The sequence below is a fragment of the Pinus tabuliformis genome, chromosome 3_2 (assembly GCF_031772625.1).
Source record: "Pinus tabuliformis cultivar Carrire ecotype Pingquan chromosome 3_2, CPIR1, whole genome shotgun sequence".
NCBI classification, from domain to species: Eukaryota; Viridiplantae; Streptophyta; class Pinopsida; order Pinales; family Pinaceae; genus Pinus; species Pinus tabuliformis.
Genome location: NC_142302.1, coordinates 1040519537 through 1040540109, shown reverse-complemented (window position 1 = coordinate 1040540109; position 20573 = coordinate 1040519537).

Below are 20573 nucleotides of genomic sequence, written 5' to 3'. Positions count from 1 at the left end.
ACACACATCGAATCGGTTGCCACACCCGACAACACCCAGTGCCTTATCCTCAACCATGTGCACATACACTTAGTGTACATCACACACATATAATCACACACGACATACAACACACCATGCAATACATGCACCTAACCTGACATACAACACATACACCTACACCCAATGTACAACACAACACAATACATGCAACTACACCCAGTGTACACCACAACACAATACATACACCTACACCCAACGTACAACACAACACATACGTACACCTAGACCCGATGCACAACAAAATACATCCATCTATACCCAATGTACAACACCACACAATACATATACATACACATGGTAATAACGAATACACATGTCACGATACCATGACTACACAATGCACATACATAGTACCACATTCCCGCAATACAACATCTACAACATACACATAATACCACATGTACACCAATACCATATACACAACATGTACATAGTACCACCTATACAAATCCCCACCAGTACAACGTGTGCACAAGATCACATGTACACGACACCACCTACACAACGTCACATGTACATCGTACCACCTATACAATGTGTACACAATACCACAGGCATGACATGTACATGACACGACATGTATACAACATCACATTCACAACATGTACACAACACCACATGTACAATATGTACACGACACCACATGCTCACAACACCACTTGTACAATCATGTACACAACACCATATGTACATAGCACTGTATATAAAACATGTACATAGCACCCTATGTACACAACACTGCATATCCATCATGTGCAAAATACAATATGTACGCAACACCGCATATCCAACATGTATATAACGCCATCTATATCCAACATTGCATATGCAACATTCGCACAACACTATTTGTACCACCCTATACATAACATTGCATACACAACATGTACACACACTATATATGTGCAACACCGCATGCGCACAACATCATAGATGAAAAATGTACAATATATATAACATATGCACAACAAGAGTACCACACATCCAAAACCACACTGTCTCTACCAAGAAACCTTCTTCCAGTGTCTCTATATAATCCATGCTTATCCTATCATGTCACAAAGTACATTGTTTTCATTCCGCAGATGTATCCTTCAGTGTTACTTGTAATAACATAAACACGGGCATAATACAAACATACAATATCAATTCATATCCACGTGATACTGACCTCATATATTCATCATGATTACTGTTCCCACTTGGTTCCCATAAGACCAAGAACCTCGTCATGCCATTCACCCGCATAAACAATCATTCCTCCACAAGAATGATCATTGACAACCCTGTAGGACAGTGATATGGATATATATACATAAACATTAGCATAAAACAATCATGATATTGTCAGACAACGACATACATACATACATATGTACATATAAACATCAACATAAAGAAATCACGATCCATGATGACCTCGCCAGACATGACATACATACATACATGTATACATATATAGACATCAACATAATCATGATCACAACATAATTACCAGATAGCATAAGGTCAAGGTTAAGAGAACTCCTTTTATCCATGCACATCATGCACAACGTTGAGAACAACCGTTCCCAACATAGCCATGGAATCATATGCCTCAATCCATTCACTTTAACTTTCCAATTACCTTTGTCATGAATGTACTACCATTGTCCATTTACACCAAGGGACCGAACCACTCCAACCGATTGTCATATCTTACCTTCAACTACCCTTACTCATGTATCTAACTTCATCCAAATCTTACATTGCTTGTTAGATTTCATTCAGCTCTCCCCGAGCTCCATTAACTTTCCTCTTTCCCAACCAATTCCCAATACTCTCAAAATAGTAAAGGCAAGACCGAGAAGAAAACCATGGAAAAACAACAAAAACATGACACCTCAAACAAAGTGGTATGGCCATACACCAAACGTAAACAAATCCACAAATCAAGTGTAAACAAATCGAAAAAGACCGAAAGAACAAGACTAACAATAGACACCATGAATCAATCCCATGGTTCCCAAGGAAAGCTCAACCCGAGCCTTCTTCAATATTTCATGGCAACCTCTCTTGTCATGCAATTCCCTGCATCACACTACCGTAAACACATAATTATCAATGTATAAATAAATATAACAATACACCAATTAGCTTACCTTATTATGCCAAGCACATTTCCTTGTAGTTGAGCACATTTGTGCCATGTCTCAAGGGACTCCAATTCCCTTCATAGATCCACCTGTAACTGGAGACTAGCTAATATACATGTCAAATACATGTTCATGAATACAACATATATCCGCATGATGCCAGACAAAATCAAGGTTAAAAAAACTTCTTGATGGCAAGCAATGATTAGTTTGGAATGAGGGTTTCCAAACATAGCCAAACAATTTCTCACCCAATTCCTTTCTTTTACCTTTTTACCTTGTTGCAATCGAGGCTTACTATGTACTGTCACATCACCCAAATGTTAGTTATATAAACACATTAATTATTACCTTGTCATGCTAATACCAAGCATGTTTCCTACAATTGCTTACACATTTCAACCACATGTTCCAAATATCGAGACAATCATATCTATCAATTTGAAATCAACCTTTACCAAGACTAACAATAATGTCATAATCCATAGTCAACCCATAGTCTTTAGACATAATGCTACAACTATCACCTACTACACTCAAGTACATATCAATTGTTTCAACATATGTATTAGTATAATCATCTTAAAACAAAATCATTGGAACACATACTCATATTATGCAATTCATCAAACATTCAACCAACTTGCAAGCATACCATCTTAAATAAATCAACTAGTCGACATAATAGACACCAAATAGACATCATAATCAAACAATCAAGCACAAAGTAGATGACATAAGCAAGTTCATACCTTAATGTATCTTAGGGGAGGCTATCTTGTTTGCATGATCAATCTAGTTAACACAATATAACATTACAACACATTAACTCAATCACATATAAGATCATGATATCCATAACAATAACTAACCAACTAACATGTTCACATCATAAGTTCATAAAAAATTATCATTCATACATAATAATCACACCTGCATAGTCAGTCTAGATTAGTATGACATAATATCATATCATATTAACTCATACATGAATGTCATGACCCTAACCATCTGCATAGGCCAATCCAATTTAGCATGATACATATAATTTCAAGATCTTAGTGTAATAACCCTAATCATCAAGTTACTAGAATATAACAACAACAAGTTATATATCATGTTCATTAACAACATATGACCTAATCATCAAGCTAACTATCATATAACAACAACAAGCTAACCTATAAAATACTCATGAACATCATATAACATAATCGTCAAACTAACTATCATATAACAACAACGAGCTAACCTATATCATACTCATAAACAACATATAACATAATCATCAAGTTATCTAACATAAAGCAACAATAACAATGCATACAACCACATGTTACTATCATTCATGACTATTCGATACATGTACATATGACTACACTAATCAACTAGCATCTATCACGTATGTAACCATAACATCAATAGACATGAAAGGCATACACATAACCATAATGCATATAATAATCCTTAACCTACATACATGCATGCCCAACATATAAACCTGTATGACGACATACTCTTGCCTCGAGGTCCAATGTTGGAACTTGACCTTGATAGTATGCATCTCTTACTCTATCTCAACCAACACATTAGCATCGTAACATACCAATAGCATCATGATGACCTAATTGCATATAATGACCTCATGCACAACAACCTTCACCATGAAAATGCATTAATAACAACATGTTGAAATGTGGCAACAAGAATATTCCAATTTTAATTTGTCCTTGAATTAAAATTCGAATTTAGTCTCACCAGCTGCTTGAAAAATAATTAATTAATTCATCTTGAGTTAATTAGTTGGAGAAATTCAAGCTAGAAGTCTTTGTGAAGTCATGCAACAATTATCCCTTAAATTAAGGAGATTATCCCTTAAGTAAGGAGATAAGGATGAGTTATAATTGAGTTGTAATTAGTTGGCTCAGTTAACTAAGTTATGTCCAGTTAAATTAGTTCCAAACAGTTTGAGGAACTAATTGTGAGTTTAGTTAGTTAATGCATGCATGCATCAAACTAGTGTACTCCAGATAACTGAAGATTCTTGCATAAATAACTCATGCATGTCTATTCAAAGAAAGACCCAGTTGAGATTAAAGACAGGGAGAGTGTACTATGAGTTGCATGAGTTTTTCCATAAAGGAAACTCATCCATGCAGAAGGAACAAGGTTCCTTGAGGATTGTGCAGTTTTGATAGTGTGTGAGAGCAGTGTTACACTGGGTGAAGGAGATCATTCCAGGAGAAACCACGCAAGGAAATAGGAGCTTGGAGGGCAGAGGAGAAGGCATATGAGCAGTCTATTTTACCTGTCAGCATCAATGAGGGATTGCACTGAGAGCTGGCTAACTGTGAGAGCTAAAGCTTTATGTAATCCTGATATATTTCAACTTGTATGATAATACAGACAGCAGGGTTTTTAGCTGTTTTCATTATATTTTTTTATGTGATTCTTCTTCTGTGATTCTCTTGGTTATACGTGTTCTGCTTGATCTTGCTCAAATCTATTAAGCTTCCGCAAGTTTGATTGTGGAAGTAGATTAAAGTATTTTGCTTTAGTTATATTGCATTATCAGGTTAATCTACAGTCAGATTTTCTACATGGTATCAGAGCAAAGGTTATCGGAGTTTTGAACAATATACTGAGAAGAAAATTCGAAGTTTGAAGTTCAGGGTTGCAGGTGCAAAATCAAATTCTTATCATACTTCAAGGTTGGCCAATGGCGTTCAATGGCTTGAGACTCGAGTATGCCTTGGATGGTAGCTTGAATTACATAGCATGGAAAGATCGCATGGAGGTTGTATTCGAAGACAACGACTTGAAGGAATTCATTGATAAAGAAATATGAAGGAATTCATTGATCAAGAAATCCAAAAGCCAACTTCAACTAATGCACAAGAGTTGGCTGAGTGGAAAAAGTGTGTGGCGAAGGCGAGACGGACCATCCTTGAAGGAGTTCGAGACCATATTGTCTCGAGTCTCCATGGGAAGGATACTCCATTTTCGATGTGGAAGACATTGAAGAACCTCTACCAGAACATTAGCGACCAGAGGAAATTGGCGCTCAAGGATAAGCTTTGAAGAATCAAGATGGAGAAGGGTGATACTATTTCCACATATCTGAACAACCTCACCACCTGCAGAGATGAGCTTAGCAGTGTGGGAATAACTAATGCCAATGATGATATGGTGAGCCTCGCTCTCCTTGGCCTTCCAAAGAGCTGGAATAGCTACCAGGACTCTGTGAATGGAAGGGAGAAACTGCTGGATTGGGAACGATTGTGGTCGGATCTCATGCAAGAGGAGATCAGGAGGAGCACTCGAGATGGTTCTTCATCAAAGAATGATGATGAAGAAAATATGGCCTTAGCAAGTAAGGCAAGGAAAGGGAAAGGGAAGGCTTCCCATTCCAAATCGAATTCTTCTCATGGAGGGAAGAAGGGTGAGAAATCTAAAGTGATATGCTTTAATTGTCACGAGATGGGACATTATGCAACTAATTGCCCATCGAAGAAGTCCAAGAAGGGATCCTCGAAAGGACCGGAAGGTGAGGCATTAGCCTCTCAGTTCAAAATGGACTTTACCCTCATCACATGCATGGTGTCATCGATGGTGGGTTGTGTTTGGTATCTTGACAGTGGATCCTCACTCCACATGACCGCGATAAAAGTTTATTTATTACGTTGGAGGAGAAAGACCTCAAGATGCACATAGAGATGGGTGACAACGGAAAGTATAGTGTTTTAGGAGTGGGCACAGTTGGTTTTCAGAGGGAGCATGGAACTCCTCTCACCTTGACAGGTGTGAAGTATGTACCTGGACTGAAGAAGAACTTGGTATCGGTCGTAATGTTGGAGGACAAAGGCTATGATGTTGTCTTCAGTAAAGGAAAGGGATTCCTAAGACACATAACCACGGGTCAGACCAAGAGGATTGGGATTCGGGTGAAGAATCTCTATAAACTAGAGGTATATGATTGTGCAACATTGGGTACGAAAGCATAATTGGTGCAAAGCTAAGATATTGACGAGTTGTGGCATAGGACGTTCAATCATTTGCATCATGGGGCCTTGAAGGTAATGCAGCAGATATCTACGGGACTTCCCAAAGGTAAACTTGAGCAAGTTGATACATGCAAAGGTTGTACCTTGGGAAAGTATGCCAAGTCTTCTTTTCATGATAGAGACAGTTGAGCAGAATCAATCTTAGAGCGAGTTCATACTGATGTGTGTGGACCATTCTCGACGACATCCACAACGAAGCAAAGGTATTATGTGATTTTTATTGATGATTATTCTCGTAAATGTTGGATTTATTTCATGTAGAAGAAGGATCAAACCTTCTCAAAGTTTTGTGAGTTCAAAGCTTTGGTTGAGAAAGAATCAGAGAAGAAGATCGAGGCCTTGAGAAGCGGCAACGATGGAGAATATGTCTCTCAAGAGTTTAAGGACTTCTGTGTAGCGGAAGGAATTAAACGGGAGTTGATGACACCTCATAACCCACAGTAGAATGGTGTGGCTGAGAGGAAGAACAAAACGATTGTAGGGGTAGCACGGGCGATGCTGCATGACCAAGGCCTACCACTTCATTTGTGGGCTGAGGCATGCAACACAGGGGTCTATTTGCATAATAGAAGCCCACATCGCACACTTGGGATGAAAAAACCAGAGGAAGATTTCTCTGGTAAGAGACCAGATGTGGGTCACTTCAGGATCTTTGGCTCATCGGTATATGGCCATGTGATAAAGGATGCACGGAAGAAGCTTGAGCCAATAGCCAAGTTGGGGATACTTGTGGGGTACACTGATACACCCCACAACTATCGGGTGTACTTGCCTACTAGTCAGAGGACAGTGGTTCGCAGAGATCTCAAGTTTGATGAGCAGAAGGCCATGCGAGTTTCCCTTGAGAGGGAGCTGCAACTATAGGCTGCAGAGGAACTATTGGTTCCTAAGGAGGAAGAGCCTCAGACTGATGTGGAGCAGCCGCATGCAGAGGTTCCAGGAGTGGAGACTTCTACTCAAACAGAGTCTTCCAGAGATGGACGGAAGCGCACAAGAGAAGCTGACAGATTGTTGTCGGATGTGAGAGAGAATGTGGGAGAACCATCTTCTCAGCGCAGACAGAGGAGGTCACCTGAGAGGTACAATGGATACATGGTCCTTGTTGGGTATTGTGTTAAGACCGAGCCATCTTCCTTTGAGGAAGTAGTGCAACAGTCGATTTGGGTTGATGCTATGGTGGAGGAGTATGACTCCATAGTTCGTAACAGTGTTTGGGATGTGGTTCCAAGACCGGAGAACAAGTTTGTTGTGAGTTCCCATTGGCTTTACAAGGTAAAGCAAGTTGCTGATGGTAGTGTGGAGAAGCATAAGGCAAGATTTGTTGCCCATGGTTTCTCACAGGTCGAGGGGATCGACTATGATGAGACTTTTACTCATGTAGCAAGGTACTCATATATCAGATCGATGTTGGCACTGTCAACACAGATGGGTTGGAAGATCCATCAGATGGATGTGAAGACTGCATTCCTCAATGGCAAGATTGAGGAAGAGGTGTACATAGAGCAGTTGGAAGGTTTTGAGACCTTCGATTGTGAGTCGCATGTGTGCCGACTTAAGAGAGCTTTGTACGGGCTGAAGCAAGCACCTCGTTCTTGGTACACCAAGATCGACAACTACTTCACTGGGTTGGGCTTCACAAAGAGTGAAGTGGATGCGAGCCTGTACCACATCATGGTGAAAGGTAAGTAGTTGATCATTGTACTTTATGTTGATGATCTCATATTGACAGGTGATGATCAGTTGATCATGTCTTGCAAGGAGGACCTTGCAAGAGAATTCAAGATGAAATACATGGGTCTCATGCATTACATCCTTGGCATGGAAGTATGACAAAAGGATGGGGAGTTGTTTGTGTCTCAGGGAAAGTATGCCAATGAGATACTCAAGATATTCCACATGGATAAATGCAAGCCCATGCAGACTCCTCTAGTAGGTAACTGGAGGAAGGAGGATGCTACTTCAGGAGAAGTAGTAGAGGCTACTGTGTACAGGAAGCTTGTGGGTTCACTGATGTACTTAGTGAACACATGACTAGATTTGTGCTATGCGGTGAACCCACTGAGTCAAGCGATGGTTCAGCCTACCAAGATGTTTTGGAAGGCGGCAAAGCATGTTTTGAGATACCTCAGAGGCACATCTAAGTATGGATTATGGTACAGACAGAAAGAGGGAGTGAAGCCACAGGGCTTCACTGATGCAGATTGGGCAGGGAGTCCATCGGATCGGAAGAGCACATCAGGAGGAATTTTCAACCTTGGGTCAGCTGCAGTTTCTTGGTACAGCAGGGAACAGAGGTCAGTTGCACTCAGCTCCGCAAAGGTTGAATACATGGCTGCAAATCAGGCAGCATGTGAGGCCATCTGGTTGCGGAAAATTCTAGTTGGTTTGTTTGATCAAAGGATGGATCCAATTGTGATCTATTGTGATAATCAGAGTTGTATCAAAATCTCTAAGAATCCAGTATTTCATGACAGTTCCAAGCACATCAACATTCGTATCATCATCTTAGAGACTGTGGGGCAAAGAGGATCATGTTGTTGCAGTATATTTTGATCGAGGAGCAAGATGCTGACATTTTGACAAAGGCATTTTCAAAGTGTAAATTCGAGTTCCATAGAGACAAGATCGGGGTGGCAGATAATCCCTTTCTTGTTTAGAGGGAGTGTTGAAATGTGGCAACAAGAATATTCCAATTTTAATTTGTCCTTGAATTAAAATTGAGAATTAAAATTTGAATTTAGTCTCACCAGCTGCTTGAAAAATAATTAATTAATTCATCTTGAGTTAATTAGCTGGATAAATTCAAGCTAGAAGTCTTTGTGAAGTCATGCAACAGTTATCCCTTAAATTAAGGAGATTATCCCTTAATTAAGGAGATAAGGATGAGTTATAATTGAGTTGTAATTAGTTAGCTCAGTTAACTGAGTTATGTCCAATTAAATTAGTTCCAAATAGTTTGAGGAACTAATTGTGAGTTCAGTCAGTTAATGCATGCATGCATCAAATTAGTGTACTCCAGATAGCTGAATATTCTCTCATAAATAACTCATGCATGTCTATTCAGAGAAAGACCTAGTTTATATTAAAGACAGGGACAATGTACTATTAGTTGCATGAGTTTTCCTATAAAGGAAACTCATCCATGCAGAAGGAACAAGGTTCCTTGAGGATTGCGCAGTTCTGACAGTGTGTTAGAGCAGTGTGTGAAAGCAGTGTTACACTGTGTGAAGGAGATCATTCCAGGAGAAACTGCTCAAGGAAATAGGAGCTTGGAGGGTAGAGGAGAAGGCATATGAGTAGTCTATTTTGTCTCTAAGCATCAGTGAGGGATTGTACTGAGAGCTGGCTAGCTATGAGAGCTAAAGCTTTGTGTAATCCTAATATATTTCCACTTGTATGATAATACATATAGTGAGGTTTTTAGCTGAGGCTTTCCCCAGAGTATTATTCTATGTTTCATGTGCATTGATTCTTCTTCTGGTTATATGTGTTATGCTTGATCTTTCTCAAATCTATTAAGCTTCCACAAGTTTGATTGTAGAAGTAGATTAAAGTATTTTGCTTTGGTTATATTGCATTATTAGGTTAATCTGCAGTCAAATTTTCTACACAACATGTAGATACTAACATGCATAACAAATGCATATACAACCATACACTCACGACAACACATCTTACAACAACACCATCAACCTTCACATGGCGACATCACTACAACCATGATCAACACCATGAAAATGTAACAAGCACATGCACTACAAGCATAATGAACACATATGAACTGACATAAATGCATGACCAACACACCACCCATCCAATCAGAGGGGTGAACCATCTCTGATACCACTCTGTAATACCCTTCTCCAACATCTACCCAAGCAACCAACCAGTTGGGGTAAACATGCAACGAGAGGCCACTATCATATGATTCGACCTCCTAAGTCATGTTAAGGAAGTGGAGCGATGGAAACACACCATACAAACGTTCAACATCATCATTAGGACCCTCAAGAACCAATCCAACCTTTCTGCCAACCATCCCCTGGGTCCCACTGAGATTTTGGACCACTTGAACTCTAGACACTCTCATGCTATGGGCATGCAGCGTCTAGGGACCTCTAGATGCTCTCACAGGCCTGCAAGCCAATGTCCAGGGACAATTTTACTAAGTTTGTGCCAACGTCCCTAGGGTTTAAGCCACATTTTCAGGCCCAAAGCCCAGGTCACTGCCCAAAAAATTGAATGACACCTACTAGCCATGAAAGACATTTCATCATACATATCACGAATATGTAATCTATAGGTGTAAATAACAGTTCTGAGCATAGGGGTCTCATACTTATCTGAGATTCGCTATGAGGCATTGTTTCCTTGTCACTTTAGCTGCAATTTCATCCATTAGGCCATAGATACATTATTCATTCATATACAAGTAAAAGCATGATGGGAACCATACATATTCACTATCATAATACATGATCATAACCAACATAATAACAACAGAAATATAAGGATACATTAGCCCTATAATCCACATATAAACCAATATATTACTCATGAGATAACAAGGAGAAATAACCGCATATTAATGATGCAAAATCCAACCCGGTATTGGACTACCACGTTCCACCCAACTGTAGAATGGCTAAGCCAAATCTCTCTCCATTCATTCACCCTCGTGCCATATTCCAACCATGAATGTGGGATCTCATAAAACACATCAATCCAAAACCATCCAGGGCTTCCAGAGGTGAAACCACCTCAACCCATCAAACAGTGATTCCACCTCACGGTCGAACATCACAAAACCATCATCAGATTGGTCTCTACCCGACTTCTAGAACTAGTAACTCAACCCACAGCTGTCGCCAGGCTTCCAAAGTGTTTTTCCAACAAAGGCTTCTAGGACGAGTAACTCAACCCACAACTGTCGCCAAGTTCCCAGAGCTTTTTTCCAACCAAGGCTCCTAGGACTAACAACTGAACCCACCAAGGGCTTCCAAAGTGTTTGTCTAACCAAGGCTTCCAGGACTAGTAACTCAACCCAAGCTATTACATGGCTTCTAGAGCATTTGTCCAACCAAGGCTTCCAGGTCTAGTAAATCAATCCAAGTTGTTATAGGGCTTCGAGAACATTTGTTTAACCAAGGTTCCAGGAACTAATAACTCAACCCAAGCTAAAGGAAACATGAGAACCAACTAGAAAACAAAGAAATGAACCCACAACACCATGGCTGTCCAGGAGAGGGCAAGGCTAGGCAAAACCACTATCAATCTAGGCAATCCTCCATGCCAATGACAAACCACATTCATGTGCCATGCATGCCAAAACTAATGAGGAAAACATACATGCAACTTGATACCTATAAGAAAAACCCGTTGTAGCTGTCGATCCTGATGTCCTCTTACGCTTTCCTGCTCCTCCTTTGCCTTCTTGCTCCAAAAATCCAAGTATGCCACACCCTCTAAGAGTGCTCCAATAAAACTCTAAGTGTCCAAGAGTATGAGAGAGAGAGAATAGAGAGAGAGAAAGCTCCAAAACTGAACTGACCATGCCTGCCCACTGATCCTCAAAAGCCTTTTTATCAATGAGGTCTCTATTTTCTCCACTTTCCATTATTTTCCTTCAATTTCCTCCTCACATGCAACCTGTAACCTTTCACCTCCATTTTCTCCTAATTTCCATTATTTTCATAAATAAATGTGCCAAAATGCCATTTTTCCTTTCCAAAGCCTTAGCCATTGCCTTTGCCAATTTCCTTAGCCATAATAAACTGAATGAACATCCACTAGGTTGTTTTCCCCACCATTCATCTTGTGTTGACGATGTTGGACCCGCCAACATTCAGGGGTTCTCCCCGCTATGAAGTCCCAAATAGACCTCACACCATTTGGTGTAGGGGTCCCATCTAGTACAATGGCATGGTTTCCATTATCTTAGAGATTTGCCTTAGCTCTTTCTATTTAGCACATGAGAGTGTTATGCTTGTATCTTCAAAAAGTGAGGTGAGTATGCTTGGTGAGTGTGTAATGTAACTTTGTGTCTGGGTTCTCTTACTGTAAGGGAGAGGGTAAAAGTGAGCCTCTAGATGAGAGGTAGTAGTACCACCCAGGGAGAGACACATGCAAAAACAACAATGGTCTGTCCAACATCCAACGGAGTAGTCCACAAGGGATGTGACAGTCGTTTAAACCAAAGTGCAAGGAAAAAATGTACACCATCTAGCGGAGTAGTCCACATGGGGGTGATGGTCATTATAAACAAGAAAAAGAAGAATGGTATGTCTAATGTTCTGCAGAGTAGTCCACATGGACAAGACAAAAGTGATAAAAAATACAACACATCTTCAACAATGTAAGTACTAAAATAATCAAAGTAGTTCAACTATCTTGCTACAGGTTAAATGAACATGCATTACAAATGTTTAAAGAATAGTCTTACAAATGGACACAAAACATACGTGAAAACGTGCTGACCTAAGACAGGCTTTTGAATTAAGTAAAAGTTCTAAGACACATCTGTGCACCATACATCACTAGTCCCAGTGGTGGGACATTGGAGCCACTCCTCGCTCCTCAAAGAACATACTATCGACTCTCAAGGCTATGTGGGGGGAGCCAAGGTGAAAAGTCCTTTACTTATACGATGAGGGGGTATATATAGCCAAGGGTGATTCTTGACCCTTGTGACTCTTGGACTTCCCTCATGACCGTTCAACTTCCTATGACTTTTCAACTGACGTGACTCTTCAAATTCATATGTGTGTCCATTGGAATTTCCCTTTACATTACATTTGATTACAACAAGTATGGCCCATAGTAGTGATGTGGCCGAGATAACTCATGACACAAATTGACATGACACTGCTGACATCTACTGGCCGACTGTGGTGTCTATGTCAAGCTGCTATGCTGTTGAGTGATGGATGTGCTCTCGATGTGTTGGGCCTTCACCTTCACATGGAAAAGTGTTGTGTGGTATTCAATGGTCTTGGTATTTTCTTGATGGTTTAGTCCGTGTATCCCTTTTGCTTGTTGCTCGATGCGCTTTGTATGTCCCTTCAGCTGCGAGTAAGTCTCCTAGCAAGTGCTCCTTCTTCATCCCGTTCATTGTCGCGCCATGTTCCATTAATATACATGTTCTTGTAATTCACTCATGATGAGACAACATCAAATCCAAAAATCCCCTAGTCTAGCATGATGCATTTTTTTCGGTTTCGGGTCCAGGTAACCGATAGGGAGGACAAGACACTGAAACTGCGCAAAGCACAACTCAGGCTGGGATGAGAGTCTCCAGAGTATTGTTGGGAAAACTGGGTAGAGGTCACTGGGAGGAAAAATTGTGCAATTAGGGACAATAGTGACAGCTACAAGGTGGAACCCAGTTGGGTAGAACTACGTAGTTCCTTGGAGGAAGACAAGGCAGGGTGTCGGGGGGAACTGTTGGATAGTTCTACACAATTTTCAAGATGAGGACTGAACGGGCCACTCGAGATCCAGCTGGGAATTTGCGCAGTTTCTTGGAGGGAGACAAAGTGGGGCAGCAGAAGGTGTACCAGTAAGGACTATGCAATTTTCAGGAGCAGAGCAAAGAAAGGTAGTAGGGGGCCTTCTAGACAGACCTGCCTAGTTTCTGGGAACAAAATCAGAGCAAGAAAACAGAGGGTGAACCGGTCAAGATTGCACAATTTTCAGGAGTAGAGCAGAGCAAGCTAGTAGGAGGGTCTGCTAGATAGGCCTGCGCAGTTTTGTGAGACAGACAACCGGCTCACTTCCAGGATTGTGCAGTGCATCTACCTCGGAGGACAAACTTGTCGAGCAGTAAAAAGGGTCTTTTTCACCTCTATTTACCTCACATTAACTTATCAATCTAGGAACGATTTGTTATCTCAAAGAGTGTACTCAGTTTGAGGCGGTCATTTGTCAGAGTAATGCTAGTAGTATAGTGCTCTAAATACAAGAGTAAATGGATGCTTGAAACAAGATCTACTTATAGAAAAACACCTTAAAACTTGAATCATGAACTCAGAAAACTATAGAAATTTATCAGTCAAGGGTACAGTAACAGTAACTTATCCCTCTGTAAAATGATGTAACTGAAGATAATCAAGGAAAAGATCATCAACCTGGGAACTAGACAACAAATGTCAATGCTCACTACAGTCTCAGATCATTCTGCACACCAAAGCAATGATAATACAAATAACAGAAAATGGAATAGCAACTAGAAAATGGAACATCAACTAGTTCTTATAAATAGGATTGAACAACAAAACTTAGTCTACTGAAATAAATGCAGCAATTGCATCCTATAGGAATCAGATAACAATCTTTACTCTAAAGATAAATCAGATAGCAAACGGAAATAGAACGACAACTAATCAGAAATGGAATATAGAACATCAACTAGAGTCAAATAAGATAAATAACACACATGACACACTTAATATTAAAGAAACAATAATCTAACTTCGACACAACAAGTATCAATCTCAGTTATAAAGAATAACGATTGTAATTCGTAATGGAACAACAAAGCCAGTTGAACAACAATCACGATTTAGTGTAAACCATAGATGAATACAATAATACCAACTTATGAATGTTACAACATGGTTACTATGTAATTGAACAACAATAGAATTCTGTAAGGAACAACAATGTTATATCAATAATTGAAGGAACAACAATGCGCTATAAAGTCAGAATGAACAATACAACATTCCTGTCACAGAGAACAATATTACTTAGTTGAACATAAATCAAATATAATAGAACCGTGATGTAAAATAGCAAAACACATCAGATTACCGGACAAAGCTGATAATGAAAACCACACACGAATTAGAGATAATGGTACAGGAGCAAGTGTTCCACCAGGGCCGGGCCCTTAGCCTCCAAGGACACACCGCTTGAGATTACTCCAGGATCAAAGATGGAATGACAACCAGATTTATATTAAAACATCAAAACAGAGTTACAGTGGATCACTTCTCAACAAGAGTCGATGATCAAAATTTCAAATACAAAGGAAAATTACATAGAAAATAACAACAGGTCGTCCCCCGGGCTAGCAGTGCTGCCCCTTCTTATAACAGTCGAGCGGAGATATCAATGATGCAAAAATAGTTAAGATAGCGATCCCTCAGGATCAAAGGATCCTGAGGGATTCGCCAAACTGTTAATTCCCAGTTATCCATTTGTTCTCTTGCGCCGATTCGATATCTCCTTTTCCCTTTCTTGGCTGATACGCTTCAATTTGGATCGCCTTGTTTGCATGTGGTTCCCTGCCAAAGGGACAACAGTTAACTTTGCCCTGTATTTTCCTTTGGGACGACAACCTTTCGTTTTTTCCTTTTCCTGCATAAGAAAATGGCAATTATTAGTAGTTTTGTGTTGCATATAAATCCCATAGATTTGTCATGATTTTTTATTATCTACCTAGTTCATGATGCAAAGAGGTTATGAGATTTAAAGAAAAGATGACAAAATAATCGATAAAAACATACCTTCTTCAGTACTCCACACACCCCCCTGCTTACCCTTTTTCATGCCCTCATGAAAACATTGTAGTTGACATGTAAGGCGGTGAGAGAGTAGGCTGGAGACGGGATCTCATGTGGTGGTCTACAGCCATGATGCCTAGCTAGGTGTTCAAAAAGATGTCCTGTCTGACCCTCAGGCATCTCATACAAGGCTTGGTATCCAGGTGTAGGGTGCCAAATAATCGGACTCCGGAACCTATATCCTAACCAAGATGGCCCTGCCCTCAAGATAAGATCACCATAGAGGCTCAAGCGATCAACGACTAACTTAAAGTTCTCATAATTAAATGGTTCCCTGAGTTGGATATTTGGATTAGAAATTTGATATCGAAATTTAGCAGCGTCAATGGCAAGGTCTTTGATGGTAAAGAAGTATTCTATCCCTTGCCAATTGATTGCTGTATGAATGGGTCCTATTGCTTCAATCACGCCTGGAGTCCTCATGAGGTTCCTATGTTTCCTCCATAACTGCACTGGATTTCTAGGCTCAGCTCTTACCCATAAATCTAATCCGTTTTCTTGTCTTTGGAAGGCATTATAGGCTTTAAGCCATTTGATTTGATTAACTCCAAACGAAATAAATTCCTGTAGTTGGATATCCCCAACGAAAGGGCGAGGGTTCTGCTCTGTCCCTTGATCTAACACAAGGTTATGCAGATAGAATTCACACAATAATCTTTGAACCTTCACTCCATAGTGCTTACAACAATTTATAAAAATCATCAATAATATTAATTTGTATATGGGCTCTTGCTTTGACAGCCTTAATTTTCAATTGCAAATATCGTTCCATTAAAAACAAGGCATAATTCTTAGCAGGGGCTCTACATGCTAGGACGTCAGTGTACAAAGAGCATAAGGTATCCATCTGCTTGATAACTACATCTAACCTATGAGTTACCTTTGCGAATTTTTCTTCTTCCTTTCGCCATCCTTCAAAAGCCTGGCTTTCGGATAAATTGACATTCCTTAGCTATTGTTGTAATTCTTCGTACTTTTCTCGAGAAACCGTTTGTTCTGTAAGTTGTTCTACTATTTGTTGAGCTTGCATCAAACCCTCTCGTAGGGTTACTGTCTTCGGATCACTGTCCCACATGGTAGTTGTAGGCGGGAGGTTCACTTGAATCTTCTTATTGCGTCATTCCGTAACTATGGTTCGAGTTTCTTCAGAGGACTGTGCCTCTGTATGAACTTCTTTGTCACAGGCTGATATACCATCTGTTTGCACTTCAACATGGGCAACAACTGAATGTTGTTCCTTTGGTTTTGAACGGCAGGCTGGACTTGAGTCCTCATAACCTTTTTCTTGAGTGGTCTCGCCGGAGTGGTTGCATGTCTTACCCCCGAGGTCCTTTTTGCTCTCTTTCTCATTTTCAAAACCCTGATTTGTTGTCGAAGTCGTGCTATCACATTCAACAGTCTTTGCTGTTCTTTTCGTAATCTTTTAATTTATTCTATTTTCTTAGAAGGAACAACTTTCTGTTTACTCGGGTCTGGACTATTGTCTTGGCCAATTCCTTGGTTTTCTTCTTGGGGTGCCCCTTCGTTGTTCTGATCGGGTTGCTCAGGAGTAAAAACCCTAGCTGGTTCTGTTATTTCCTCGGTGACTTCTTTTTCCACCCCTTCTTCTCCATGAAATTCTTCCGGTGTAGTCTGGCTGGGAATAGATTGTTCCTCTTCTGTATCTTCATCACTTTTCTCTCCAATTATACTTTCATCATGAACATAATGATTCTCTTATTTTTCTTCCTCATCGCACAATTCTTCGGATGCATTTTTGTCATGAGCAGAATGCTCTTTTGGTTCTTCTTCGATGTGGAGGTCTAGCAGGCTGAGAGGTTGGGCATATTCACCCATATTGGCCAGAATTTGGCCCAATTCGTCCTCTTGCAATGGATTTTGCAATGGGATCTCTTCGCGTTGCTCCGTCTCTTCCTCGGCCTACCCAGACTGCTCAGTCTCTTCCTCTGTTTCTACTTCCTCATTTTCCTCCATCTCTTTCTCTGTTTCTCCTTCCTCATTTTCCTCCATCTCTTTCTCATTCTCTTCTCCTTCCAATTGTGGGGGTTGCTCGTCCCCTGAGTCATCTATCTCCACCGGTTGGCTGGTATTCCCTTGGGAATTTTCCAGCCTCCCTCTGATCCATGCCAATCTAACTGATTTCCTCTGTTTCAATGGTCTATTCGATGTACTGGTAGCATGTTTTCGTTTTGGGGTTGGCAGAGTCAGTCCCCCGTCTATCGTGGCAATTAGTTCTTCCCAGCTGCTCTGTTGCTGAGCAAGATTGTAGCTAACTATCAGTCATATCAGCCCATGGTGACTTACTATCGATTCTACGTGTCGTGATTTTTTCATGCTTCGGGCAACATCATGTAGTAAAGAATTTAAAAATGCAGGTAAATTCACAGAGCATTTCTGTTTTAATACGGCTAAAAGTTTAAGGTGTCGTGGTCTTACCACATATTTCTTGCCTTCACAGGTGATGTAGCTCTGGATGATCTTCGCCAATTCTACCCACGACTCTCCTAATGCTACTGGTATAACTCCTTTTCCTCTTACTGTCAGGTTCTGGCGTTCATCTTGGAAGATTTTTATGATTTTTCGCAGTCTCTCCTTCTTTAGAGTCCACACAGGTCCAGTGGCTGGTAGTCTCGAGACCTCTGCAATTATGTCATTGGTGACTACTATGTGTCTCCCTCTTACCGTGGAGTGATATTCTTGTAAGTTCTGCAAAAATTCTATTGCTGCGGTCTCGTTGGATTCTTGTAAACGATTGAGATAAACTAGCCATCCTGCCCTTGTCAGGATTTCCCGTGCAGCATCAGAAACTGTCAATACCTTTTGTTCTATCCAAATTGATCTTCCTCCCATGTTTTAGCACACTGTAAAAATGTAGAGATGGCAATGGAACAACAGGCTGTTCAAACTGTTAGAAATACAGAGAAAATAACGAAACAACAAGGCTCGTTCAAATCCTGAGTCACTTACTAATTGCTGCAGAGCATAATACGGAAATAACTTAGGAACAACAAGCCATGCAAATTGAAAAACTATATACTGTTAAGCCTTGCTATTCCCAAGTGAAAATTTTCCGAATAATAGTCTGACACGTATACCAGCAAATTATGAGGTCACATGCTTCCCCCCTGCAATGTGATAGGCCGTCCTTGGCCATCAAATGAGGGAGCGGCGTGCCGAACTGCCATGGTACAGAGTCATAAAGGAACATCGTATACCGAAATGCCATGTTTACAAAAGGAGCAGGTTGCCGAAATTGAGGTGTATAATAGGATCGCTTGAATGTCGTGATATGATGCAAGGCTGGGAGGATAGGACATCTGACGTGCACAAAAAATCTAATGCGGTCGTTATCAACTTTTCCGTCATGATTGGTTTTAATATATTTTCATGTGTTTAAAGGTTCGGGGAAGTGATATACGTAATCGCATTTGACTTATTACAAAGGTATAAGACCAAGAAGGGTGTTGATGATTGCTATTGGTGTATAAGGAATGTGACTTCAATACCATCAATAGAGCTCTGTTGCCCACAAGTGTCCATAACCTTGACAGAGTTGTTTGTTTCACCCATGGAACCATGATCCTTTGTGTATGCTTAGGAAGTGTTGTGCAATGTCAAAATGGAGGTCATTATGCTGGCTTGGTAACCAGTTAAACCATAATGCCATTCACCAGGAAGGAGTGAAAGGTGGGCAGGCCGGCTCGTGATGAGACCTCCTGTTCCAAGGACTTTTTATTTTTTCTGATGTGCCTCTTGGATCATATCCCTGGTGTGGTGGCCATAGTGGGAATGCCACTTCACTTTCTTCCTTATGATCATGGTAGGCTGGCTCTTGATGAGACTCACTATCCTTCATTTGACAACCCATATGAACAAATCATATAAACATTTTTCTCTTTTATAAAGTACTTTCCTATTTATACACAAAGGGTGTTTCAACACTCCTTAAGAGTAGGAATGGTGAAAGAAGTCTTAACATCTCAATAGAAAAATATACCCTTTTTTCTTATTCCTTAATAATGATCAAAGAAGATTACGGGAATTTTAAAAAGAACCACCATGATAAAGATAACCAATCATATTAATATTAGTAGAATAATGACAGCAAAGTGATGAATAATTGTGTCCTTTCCTCTTTCCTCCTATCAATTCAAAGCAATTTCTTGTAAAAATAGCGATTTTATGTAATTTGCTGATTTTAGTATGCTCTAGTTTTCTATCCATTGCATAAGTGTATAGGTGTGCTCCAAAAGATTCAAAACTGTTGTATATTGAGAGGAACAACAACTATCTTTTAATTGGAACAGCAAGGAGAACAAGCACAAGCAAAAGGAATACGAAAATGTTGTCATTTCAAAAAGGAAGAGCAAAAAAATACAAGTGCTGTTCCTTTGGAAAAGGAATAGCAGAAAACACAAGTTCCATTCCTTTGGAAAAGGGACAACAGAAAATACAAGTGTTGTTCCTTCCGAAAAAAAAAAAACAGCAGAAAAAACGCAAGTGTTGTTCCTTTGGAAAAGGAACAACAGAAAAATGCAAGTGTTGTTTCTTCAGAAAAAGGGACAGCAGAAACCAAAAGTGTTGTTCCTTTGGAAAAGGAATAGAAAAAACAAGAGTGTTGTTCCTTTGGAAAAAAAGGAATAGCAGAAAAACAAAAGTGCTGTTCCTTTTGAAAAGGAACAACAAAATGAAAGTGAAAAAGGAACAACTAAAACAAAAGTGTTGTTCCTTCGAAAAAGGAACAACAAAACGAAAGTGTTGTTCCT